Source organism: Lonchura striata, chromosome W, assembly GCF_050655825.1.
Source record: "Lonchura striata isolate lonStrDom1 chromosome W, ASM5065582v1, whole genome shotgun sequence".
NCBI classification, from domain to species: Eukaryota; Metazoa; Chordata; class Aves; order Passeriformes; family Estrildidae; genus Lonchura; species Lonchura striata.
Window position 1 is genome coordinate 7,265,793 of NC_140743.1, and position 9,779 is coordinate 7,275,571.

The following is a 9,779-nucleotide window of genomic DNA, read 5'->3' on the forward strand; positions in this document are numbered from 1 at the left end:
TCGACATTACCTCGGCAGGTTGACAAAGCTTCCTAAGCCTAGTAGGATTCAGGCGAAGGGACTGGGCTGGAGTTAGAGTGTAAGGCTCGGGAGGAGGTTCGACATTATCTCGTAAGGGAGACCATGCTTCATAAGCCTAGTAGGAGTCAAGCAAAATGACTTTTCCCTAGTTCGACTGTACTGCTTGGCAGAACGTTCAACATTACCTCGGCAGGGAGACCAAGCTTCCAAAGTCTAGAAGGAGTCAGGCGTGGAGATTTGGCCAGAGTTAGAGCGTAAGGCTCGGCAGGACGTTCGACCTTTCCTCGGCAGGGAGACCAGGCTTCGTAAGACTAGTAGGAGTCAGGCGTAGGGACTTGGCCGGAATTGGAGTGTAAGGCTCAGCAGGACGTCCGACCTTTCCTTGGCAGGTAGACCAATACTCCTAAACCTAGAAGGGGATTCAGGTGAAGGGACATGGCCAAAGTTCGAGTGAAAGGCTAGGAGAGACATTCGACTTTACCTCGGCAGGGAGACCAAGCTTCCTAAGATTACTAGAAGCCAGGCGAAAGGACATGGCTGGAATTCGAATGTAATGCTCGGCAGAACGTTCGACATTACCTCGGCAGGTTGACAAAGCTTCCTAAGCCTAGTAGGATTCAGGCGAAGGGACTGGGCCGATGTTCGAGTGTAAGTCTCGGCAAGACCTTCGACCTCACCTCGGCAGGGAGACCAAGTTTCCTAAGCCTAGTAGGATTCAGGTCAGGAGAGTTGGCCGAAATTCGACTGTAAGGCTCGGCAGGACGTTCGACCTTACCTCAGCAGGTTGACAAAGCTTCCTAAGCCTAGTAGGAGTCAGGCGAAGGGACTGGGCCGGAGTTCGAGTGTAAGGCTCGGCAGGACGTTCGACCTTACCTCGGCAGGGAGACCAAGCTTCCTAGGCCTAGAAGGAGTCAGGTCAGAACACTTGGCCGAAATTCGAGTGTAAGGCTTGGCAGGACATTCGGCCTTACCTCAGCAGGTTGACAAAGCTTCCTAAGCCTAGTAGGATTCAGTCCAGGAGCCTTGGCCGAAGTTCGAGTGTAAGGCTCGGCAGGACGTTCGACCTTACCTCGGAGGGTTGACCAAGCTTCCTAAGCCTAATTTAATTCAGACGAAGGGACTGGGACGGATTTCGAGTGTAAGGCTCGGCAGGAGGTTCGATTTTATCTCGTAAGGGAGACCAAGCTTCATAAGCCTAGTAGGAGTCAAGCGAAATGACTTTTCCGCAGTTCGACTGTACCACTTGGCAGAACGTTCGACATTATCTCGGCAGGGAGACCAAGCTTCCTAAGCCTAATAGGAATCAGGTGAAGGGACTTGGCCGATGCTCTAGTGAAAGGCTCGGCAGGACGTTCGACCTTACCTCGGCAGGGAGACCAAGCTTCCTAATACTAGTAGGAGTCAGGCGTAGGGACTTGGCCGGAATTCGAGTTTAGGGCTCAGCAGGACATTCGACCGTTCCTTGGCAGGTAGACCAATACTCCTAAGCCTAGTAGGAGATTCAGGTGAAGGGACATGGCCAGAGTTCGAGTGTAAGGCTCGGAGAGACATTCGACTCTACCTCGGCTGGGAGACCAAGCTTCCTAAGATTAGTAGGAGCCAGGCGAAGGGACTTGGCTGGAATTCGAGTGTAAGGCTCGGCAGAACGTTCGACATTACCTCGGCAGGGTGACCAAGCTTCCTAGGCCTAATAGGAGTCTGGCGAAGGGACTTGGCCGATGTTCGAGAGCAAGGCTCGGCAGGACGTTCGACCTTACCTCAGCAGGTTGACAAAGCTTCCTAAGCCTAGTAGGATTGAAACCAGGAGACTTGGCCGAAGTTCGAGTGTAAGGCTTGGCAGGACGTTCGACCTTACCTCAGCAGGTTGACCAAGCTTCCTAAGCCTAGTAGGATTAAGGCGAAGGGATTGGTCTGGAGTTCGAGTGTCAGGCTCGGTAAAACATTCGACCCTATCTCGTCAGGGAGACCAAGCTTCATAAGCCTAGTAGGAGCCAGTCGAAAGGACTTGGCAGAAGTTCGAGTGTAAGGCTCGGCAGGACGTTCGACCATACATCGGCAGGGAGACCAAGCTTCCTATGCCTAGAAGGAGTCAGGTGTAAGGTCTTGACAAAAGTTTGAGTGTAAGGCTCGGCAAGTCGTTCGACCTTACCTCGGCATGGAGACCAAGCTTTCTAAGCCTAGTAGGAGATTCAGGCGAAGGGACTTTTGCTACAGTTCAAGTGTACTGCTCGGCAGGACGTTCGACATTACGTCTTAAAGTAGAACATGCTTCCTAAGCCTAGTAGGAGAGTCAGGCGAAAGGACTTGGACAGAGTTCAAGTGCAAGGATCGGTAGGAGGTTCGACCTTACCTCGGCAGGGAGACCAAGCTTCCTAAGCCTAGTAGGATTCTGGTCAGGAGACTTGGCCGAAATTCGAGTGTAAGGCTTGGCAGGACGTTCGACATTACCTCGGCAGGGTGACCAAGCTTCCTAAGCCTAATAGGAGTCAGGCGAAGGGACTTGGCCGATGTTCGAGTGTAAGGCTCAGCAGGGCCTTCGACCTCACCTCGGCAGGGAGACCAAGCTTCCTAAGCCTAGTAGGATTCTGGTCAGGAGACTTGCCCGAAATTCGAGTGTAAGGCTCGGCAGGACGTTCGACATTACCTCGGCAGGGTGACCAAGCTTCCTAAGCCTAATAGGAGTCAGGCGAAGGGACTTGGCCGAAATTCGAGTGTAAGGCTCGGCAGGACGTTCGACCTTACCTCAGCAGGTTGACCAAGCTTCCTAAGACTAATTTAATTCAGTCAAAGGGACTGGGACGGATTTCGAGTGTAAGGCTCGGCAGGAGGTTCGATTTTATCTCGTAAGGGAGACCAAGCTTCATAAGCCTAGTAGGAGTCAAGCAAAATGACTTTTCCGCAGTTCGACTGTACCGCTTGGCAGAAGGTTCGACATTACCTCGGCAGGGAGACCAACCTTCCTAAGCCTAATAGGACTCAGGTGAAGGGACTTGGCCGATGCTCTAGTGTAAGGCTCGGCAGGACGTTCGACCTTATTTCGGCAGGGAGACCAAGCTTCCTAAGACTAGTAGGAGTCAGGTGTGGAGATTTGGCCAGAGTTAGAGCGTAAGGCTCGGCAGGACGTTCGACCTTACCTCAGCACGGAGACCAATCTTCGTAAGACTAGTAGGAGTCAGGCGTAGGGACTTGGCCGGAATTCGAGTGTAAGGCTCAGCAGGACGTTCGACCTTTCCTTGTCAGGTACATCAATACTCCTAAGCCTAGTAGGAGATTCAGGTGAAGGAACATGGCCTGAGTTCGAGTTTAAGGCTCAATGAGACATTCGACTCTACCTCGGCAGGGAGACCAAGCTTCCTAAGATTAGTAGGAGCCAGGCGAAGGGACTTGGCTGGAATTCGAGTGTAAGGCTCGGCAGAACGTTCGACATTACCTCGGCAGGGTGACCAAGCTTCCTAAGCCTAATAGGAATCAGGCGATGGGACTTGGCCGATGTTCGAGAGTAAGTCTCGGCAGGACGTTCGACCTTACCTCAGCAGGTTGACAAAGCTTCCTAAGCCTAGTAGGATTAAGTCAAAGGGACTGGGTCCGAGTTCGAGTATAAGGCTCGGCAGGATGTACGACTTACCTCGTCAGGGAGACCAAGATTCCTAAGCCTAGTAGGAGTCAGGCGTTGGGTCTTGGCCGGAGTTCAAGTGTGAGGCTCTGCAGGACGTTTGTCCCGACATCGGCAGCGAGACCAAGCTTCCTAAGCCTAGTAGGATTCGGGCCAGGAGACTTGGCCGAAGTTCGGGTGTAAGGCTCGGCAGGACTTTTGACCTTAACTCAGCAGGTTGACAAAGCTTCCTAAGCCTAGTAGGATTAAGGCGAAGGGACTGGGCCGGAGTTGTAGTGTAAGTCTCTGCAGGACATTCGACCTTACCTCGGCAGGGAGACCAAGCTTCATAAGCTTAGTAGGAGCAATGCAAAGGGACTTGGCAGAAGTTCGAGTGTAAGGCTCGGCAGGACGTTCGACCTTACCTCGGTAGGGAGACCAAGCTTCCTAGGCCTAGAAGGGGTCAGGTGTAAGGTCTTGACGGAAGTTCGAGTGTAAGGCTTGGCAAGACGTTAGACCTTACCTCGGCATGGAGACCAAGCTTTCTAAGCCCAGTAGGAGATTCAGGCGGAAGGACTTTGCTACAGTTCAAGCGTACTGCTCGGTAGGACGTTCGACATTACTTCGGAAAGTAGACCATACTACCTAAGCTTAGTAAGAGAGTCAGGCGAAAGGACTTGGCCAGAGTTCGAGTGTAAGGCTCGGTAGGACGTTCGACCTTACCTCGGCAGGGAGACCAATATTCCTAAGCCTCGTAGGAGAGTAGGGCGAAGGGACTTGTCCAGAGTTCGAGCGTAAAGCTCGGCAGGACGTTCGACCTTACCTCGGCAGGAAGACCAAGCTTCCTAAACCTAATAGTTTTCAGGCGCGGGGACTTGGCCGGAGTTCGAGTGTAAGGCTCGGCAGGACGTTTGACAATACTTTGGCAAAGAGACCAAGATTCCTAAGCCGTGTAGGAGACAAGCCAAATGACTTTGCCGGAGTTCGAGTGTAAGGCTAAGCAGGAGGTTCGACTTTATCTCGTCAGGGAGACCAACCTTCCTAAGCCTAATAGGACTCAGGTGAAGGGACTTGGCCGATGCTCTAGTGTAATGCTCGGCAGGAAGTTCGACATTACCTCGGCAGGGTGACCAAGCTTCCTAAGCCTAATAGGAGTCAGGCGAAGGGACTTGGCCGATGTTCATGTGTAAGTCTCGGAAGGACCTTCGACCTCACCTCGGCAGGGAGACCAAGCTTCCTAAGCCTAGTAGGATTCAGGTCAGGAGACTTGGCCGAAATTCGAGTGTAAGGTTTGGCAGGACGTTCGACCTTACCTCCGCAGGTTGACAAAGCTTCCTGAGCCTAGTAGGATTAAGGCAAATGGACTGGGCCGGAGTTCGAGCGTAAGACTCAGCAGGACGTTTGACCTTTCCTTGGCAGGTAGACCTATACTCCGAAGCCTAGTAGGAGATTCAAGTGTAGAGACTTGGCCAGAGTTCAAGTGTAAGTCTCCGAGAGACATTTGACTTTACCTCGGCAGGGAGACCAAGCTTCCTAACCTTAGTAGGAGCCAGGCGAAGGGACTTGGCTGGAGTTTGAGTGTAAGGCTCAGCAGAACGTTCGACATTACCTCGGCAGGGTGACCAAGCTTCCTAAGCCTAATAGGAGTCAGGCGAAGGGACTTGGCCGATGTTCTAGTGTAAGGCTCGGAAGGACCTTCGACCTCACCTCGGCAGGGAGACCAAGCTTCCTAAACCTAGTAGGATTTTGGTCAGGAGACTTGGCCGAAATTCAAGTGTAAGGCTCGGCAGGACGTTCGGCCTTACCTCAGCAGGTTGTCAAAGCTTCCTAAGCCTAGTAGGATTCAGACCAGGAGACTTGGCCGAAGTTCGAGTGTAAGGCTTGGCAGGACGTTCGACCTTACCTCAGCAGGTTGACCAAGCTTCCTAAGCCTAGTAGGATTAAGGCGAAGGGATTGGGCCGGAGTTCGAGTGTCAGGCTCGGTAAAACGTTCGACCCTATCACGTCAGGGAGACCAAGCTTCCTAAGACTAGTAGGAGTCAGGCGTAGGTTCTTGGCCGGAATTCGAGTGTAAGGCTCAGCAGGACGTTCGATCTTTCCTTGGCCGGTAGACCTATACTCCTAAGCCTAGTAGGAGATTCAGGTGAAGGAACATGGCCAGAGTTCGAGTGTAAGGCTCGGAGAGGCATTCGACTCTACCTCGGCAGGGAGACCAAGCTTCTTAAGATTAGTAGGAGCCAGGCGAAGGGACTTGGCTGGAATTCGAGTGTAAGGCTCGGCAGAACGTTCGACATTACCTTGGCAGGGTGACCAAGCTTCCTAAGCCTAATAGGAGTCAGGCGATGGGACGTGGCCGATGTTCGAGAGTAAGTCTCGGCAGGACGTTCGACCTTACCTCAGCAGGTTGACAAAGCTTCCTAAGCCTAGTAGGATTAAGGCGAAGGGACTGGGTCAGAATTCGAGTATAAGGCGCGGCAGGATGTTCGACATTACCTCGTCAGGGAAACCAAGATTCCTAAGCCTAGTCGGAGTCAGGCGTTGGGTCTTGGCCGGAGTTCAAGTGTGAGGCTCTGCAGGACATTCGTCCCGACATCAGCAGGGAGACCAATCTTCCTAAGCCTAGTAGGATTCGGGCCAGGAGACCTGGCCGAAGTTGGAGTGTAAGGCTCGGCAGGACTTTTGACCTTAACTCAGCAGGTTGAAAAAGCTTCCTAAGCCTAGTAGGATTAAGGCGAAGGGACTGGGCCGGAGTTGTAGTGTAAGTCTCTGCAGGACATTCGACCTTACCTCGGCAGGGAGACCAAGCTTCATAAGCTTAGTAGGAGCAAGGCAAAGGGACTTCGCCGAAGTTCGAGTGTAAGGCTCGGCAGGACGTTCGACCTTACCTCGGCAGGGAGACCAAGCCTCCTAGGCCTAGAAGGAGTCAGGTGTAAGGTCTTGACGGAAGTTCAAGTGTAAGGCTCGGAGAGACATTCGACTTTACCTCGGCAGGGTGACCAAGCTTCCTAAGCCTAATAGGAGTCAGGCGAAGGGACTTGGCCGATGTTCGAGTGTAAGGCTCGGCAGGACCTTCGACCTCACCTCGGCAGGAGGACCATACTTCCTAAGCCTAGTAGGATTCTGATCAGGAGACTTGGCCGAAATTCGAGTGTAAGGCTCGGCAGGACATTCGGCCCTACCTCAGCAGGTTGACAAAGCTTCCTAAGCCTAGTAGGATTCTGATCAGGAGACTTGGCCGAAATTCGAGTGTAAGGCTCGGCAGGACGTTCGGCCTTACCTCAGCAGGTTGACAAATCTTCCTAAGCCTAGTAGGATTCTGATCAGGAGACTTGGCCGAAATTCGAGTGTAAGGCTCGGCAGGACGTTCGGCCTTACCTCAGCAGGTTGACAAAGCTTCCTAAGCCTAGTAGGATTCAGACCAGGAGACTAGGCCGAAGTTCGAGTGTAAGGCTCGGCAGCACGTTTGACCTTACCTCAGCAGGTTGACCAAGCTTCCTAAGCTGTCTTGGTTCGACAAGACAGGAGTCTGTGGAAGAGGGCAAAGCCTCCTGTGCAATGGAGAACGGCAAAACCCCCTTTCTCTTAATTACCAGGATCTTTAAATTAAAAGGCTCTCAGGCAAAGATGTGGGAATGGGAGTAACAATTCTTTACTAGGAGAAAACTAGACAACAATTTAAAATGCAAATGCAATCGGTACAAACAAAACCAGTGAGAAAGTCCAGAACCTGAGGAGTCGGGGTGCCCGTAGCAGTTCTGCTGGGACAATTGCTCCCCTTGCAATGGTTGATGAGTTGCAGCTGCAGTGGTGATCTTTAGAAGGGTATAGTTTTCCTCTGAAGATCTGGTGGCAGTGGGGCCGGTCTTCCTCTGCGCCGGGGTTGCCTCTGAGCTCCGCTGCCGTCGCCTCAGCGCGCTCCGGCTGCTTCGCTGCGAGATCCCGCGAAGAGAGAGAGAGAGAGCTGCTTCTCTGGGAATCCCGCAAAGAGAGAAAGCGAGCTGCTTCTCTCGGAGTCCCGCCCAGAAAGCTGCCTCCTCTCCCCAAAAAGCTACCCCTTTAAACAATAATAGAGTGCTTGGCTACCCCCTCTGGGTGGGATCCCTCACGGTGTTACATTTACCAGCCCGGCAGTGAGTCAGTCAATAGTGTATAAACAAACCATTGCCTCTACGGGGCAAACCATTGTCTCTGAGAGAGATAACAAAAACCTGTCCAACCGGTTTGCCTTCAACAGATGGCAAATGGAATACAAGCTTATCTTACAACCCAGGACACTAAGCCTAGTAGGATTAAGGCGAAGGGACTGGGCCGGAGTTCGAGTGTCATGCTCGGTAAAACATTAGACCCTATCTCGTCAGGGAGACCAAGCTTCATAAGCCTAGTAGGAGCCAGTCGAAAGGACTTGGCAGAAGTTCGAGTGTAAGGCTCGGCAGGACGTTCGACCATACCTCGGCTGGGAGACCAAGCTTCCTAGGCCTAGAAGGAGTCAGGTGTAAGGTCTTGACAAAAGTTTGAGTGTAAGGCTCGGCAAGACGTTCGACCTTACCTCGGCATGGAGACCAAGCTTTCTAAGCATAGTAGGAGATTCAGGCAAAGGGACTTTGCTACAGTTCAAGCGCACTGCTCGGCAGGACGTTCGACATTACGTCGGAAAGTAGAACATGCTTCCTAAGCCTAGTAGGAGAGTCAGGCGAAAGGACTTGGCCAGAGTTCGAGTGTAAGGCTCGGTAGGACGTTCGACCTTACCTCGGCAGGGAGACCAAGCTTCCTAAGCTTAGTAGGAGCCAGGCGAAGGGACTTGGCCGAAGTTCGAGTATACGGCTCGGCAGGACGTTCGACCTCATCTCAGCAGGGTGACCAAGCTTCCTAAGTGTCGTGGTTTGAAACGGAAAGATAATTTTTCCCGGAAGGAAGAGGTCAATTTAGATATTGACCAATTGAAAGTAGACACGCCTCTGAGAACACAGAGGGGTTGAAAGCAGAATTCCCAGGGGAACTCGCTCTCTTTGGTTCCGGTCAGCGTGCAGTGCAGACCTTCCCCCCCCAGCCACGAGCTGGGTGGGGGAGGGGAAGCCCATGGCCTGAGAAAGGTAGGCCGAAAGCCCCAAGGGTGGTGAAAGGACTGGAATCGGGCTGGCCCCTGCAGATGGAAGGGTGGAAGAAATCTGGGATGTCTCCATTTCCCCCCCACCAGAGTTCCTCTCCCGAGAGGGAGAGAGAAAGCCGCAAGGAAGGAGGAGCGGGGGGAGCTGCTGCAAGGTGCCCAGTCGTGTGGGAGTTGCTGGATGTCCGGGCATCGAGCCATCCTGGGAGTTCGGACTTTTAACCCTTCCTTGAGAAATGAAAGCTTTGTGAATTTTCCTTTCCCCTCCTCGGTTTGAAAGAGAGGAAGAGGGACACCTTGGACCCTGGGATGGGATGTTGGAAGGAGGAATTCTGGATGGGAGGGGGACAAGGAGTGGCTTTTGGCTGGACTTTTCCGTGTTAGCCACAACCTGAACCAAATCTTCTCCGTCAAGAGGGACTGTGTTTTGGGAGGATGCCAGTGAGTCAAGAGACCTGCTTCAGCTGAGAAAAAGACAAAAGTGGAGTGAACAGAGAAAAGGTTAGGGGGTTTGTGGTGGCGCCCCCTTGCCCTGGAAAGGAAAAGAGAAGAGAAGAAGATCTCTGTTCTTGAGCCCTCGGCCCCAGGGGAAAATGGGGGGGGACTGTGGTCCCAAACAATGAAAAACTGAACTGTTGTTTTCTCCCCTCTTGGCAGGGCATCCTTGAAAGGAAAAATCCTAAAGGCAGTGACCATCCATGCATTGGTGGTGAGAACACTGTGCATGGAAAGGAGAAGGGTCACCATGGCAAACTTTTTCTCCGGGCGGTGCCATGTGTGACATGGAAACACAGGATGTGGAGCTGTGTTTCTTGGGGGGTCTGTGGCACAGGAGAGACTCTGTTCCCTCGATGGACTGAGTATCGGTTGTTTGGAGGGTGGAAACCTGATTGGGGTCCAGATTGTGTCTCACTGTGGTTTGTTGGAGTTGGGTGGTGGGGGGGGAGGAATGTTTTGCAAGGTTTTCATTTGGATCTTTGTGTGGTTTTTTTTCCCTTCTTTAGTTTTCTCTTTTCTTTTGTAGTGGTAGTTTAATAAAGTTTCTTTTCCTGTTATTAAGCT

At 52.4% G+C, this 9,779-nt stretch overlaps 1 long non-coding RNA gene across 1 annotated transcript; it reads left to right on the forward strand.

Moving 5' to 3' along the window:
• The first annotated feature begins 8,615 nt into the window (after positions 1-8,615).
• On the forward strand, positions 8,616-9,191 carry LOC146763022 (uncharacterized). The gene is made up of 2 exons (XR_014952666.1): positions 8,616-8,703; positions 8,808-9,191. It is a non-coding gene; the product is annotated as an uncharacterized LOC146763022 (long non-coding RNA).
• Positions 9,192-9,779: the final 588 nt, after the last annotated feature.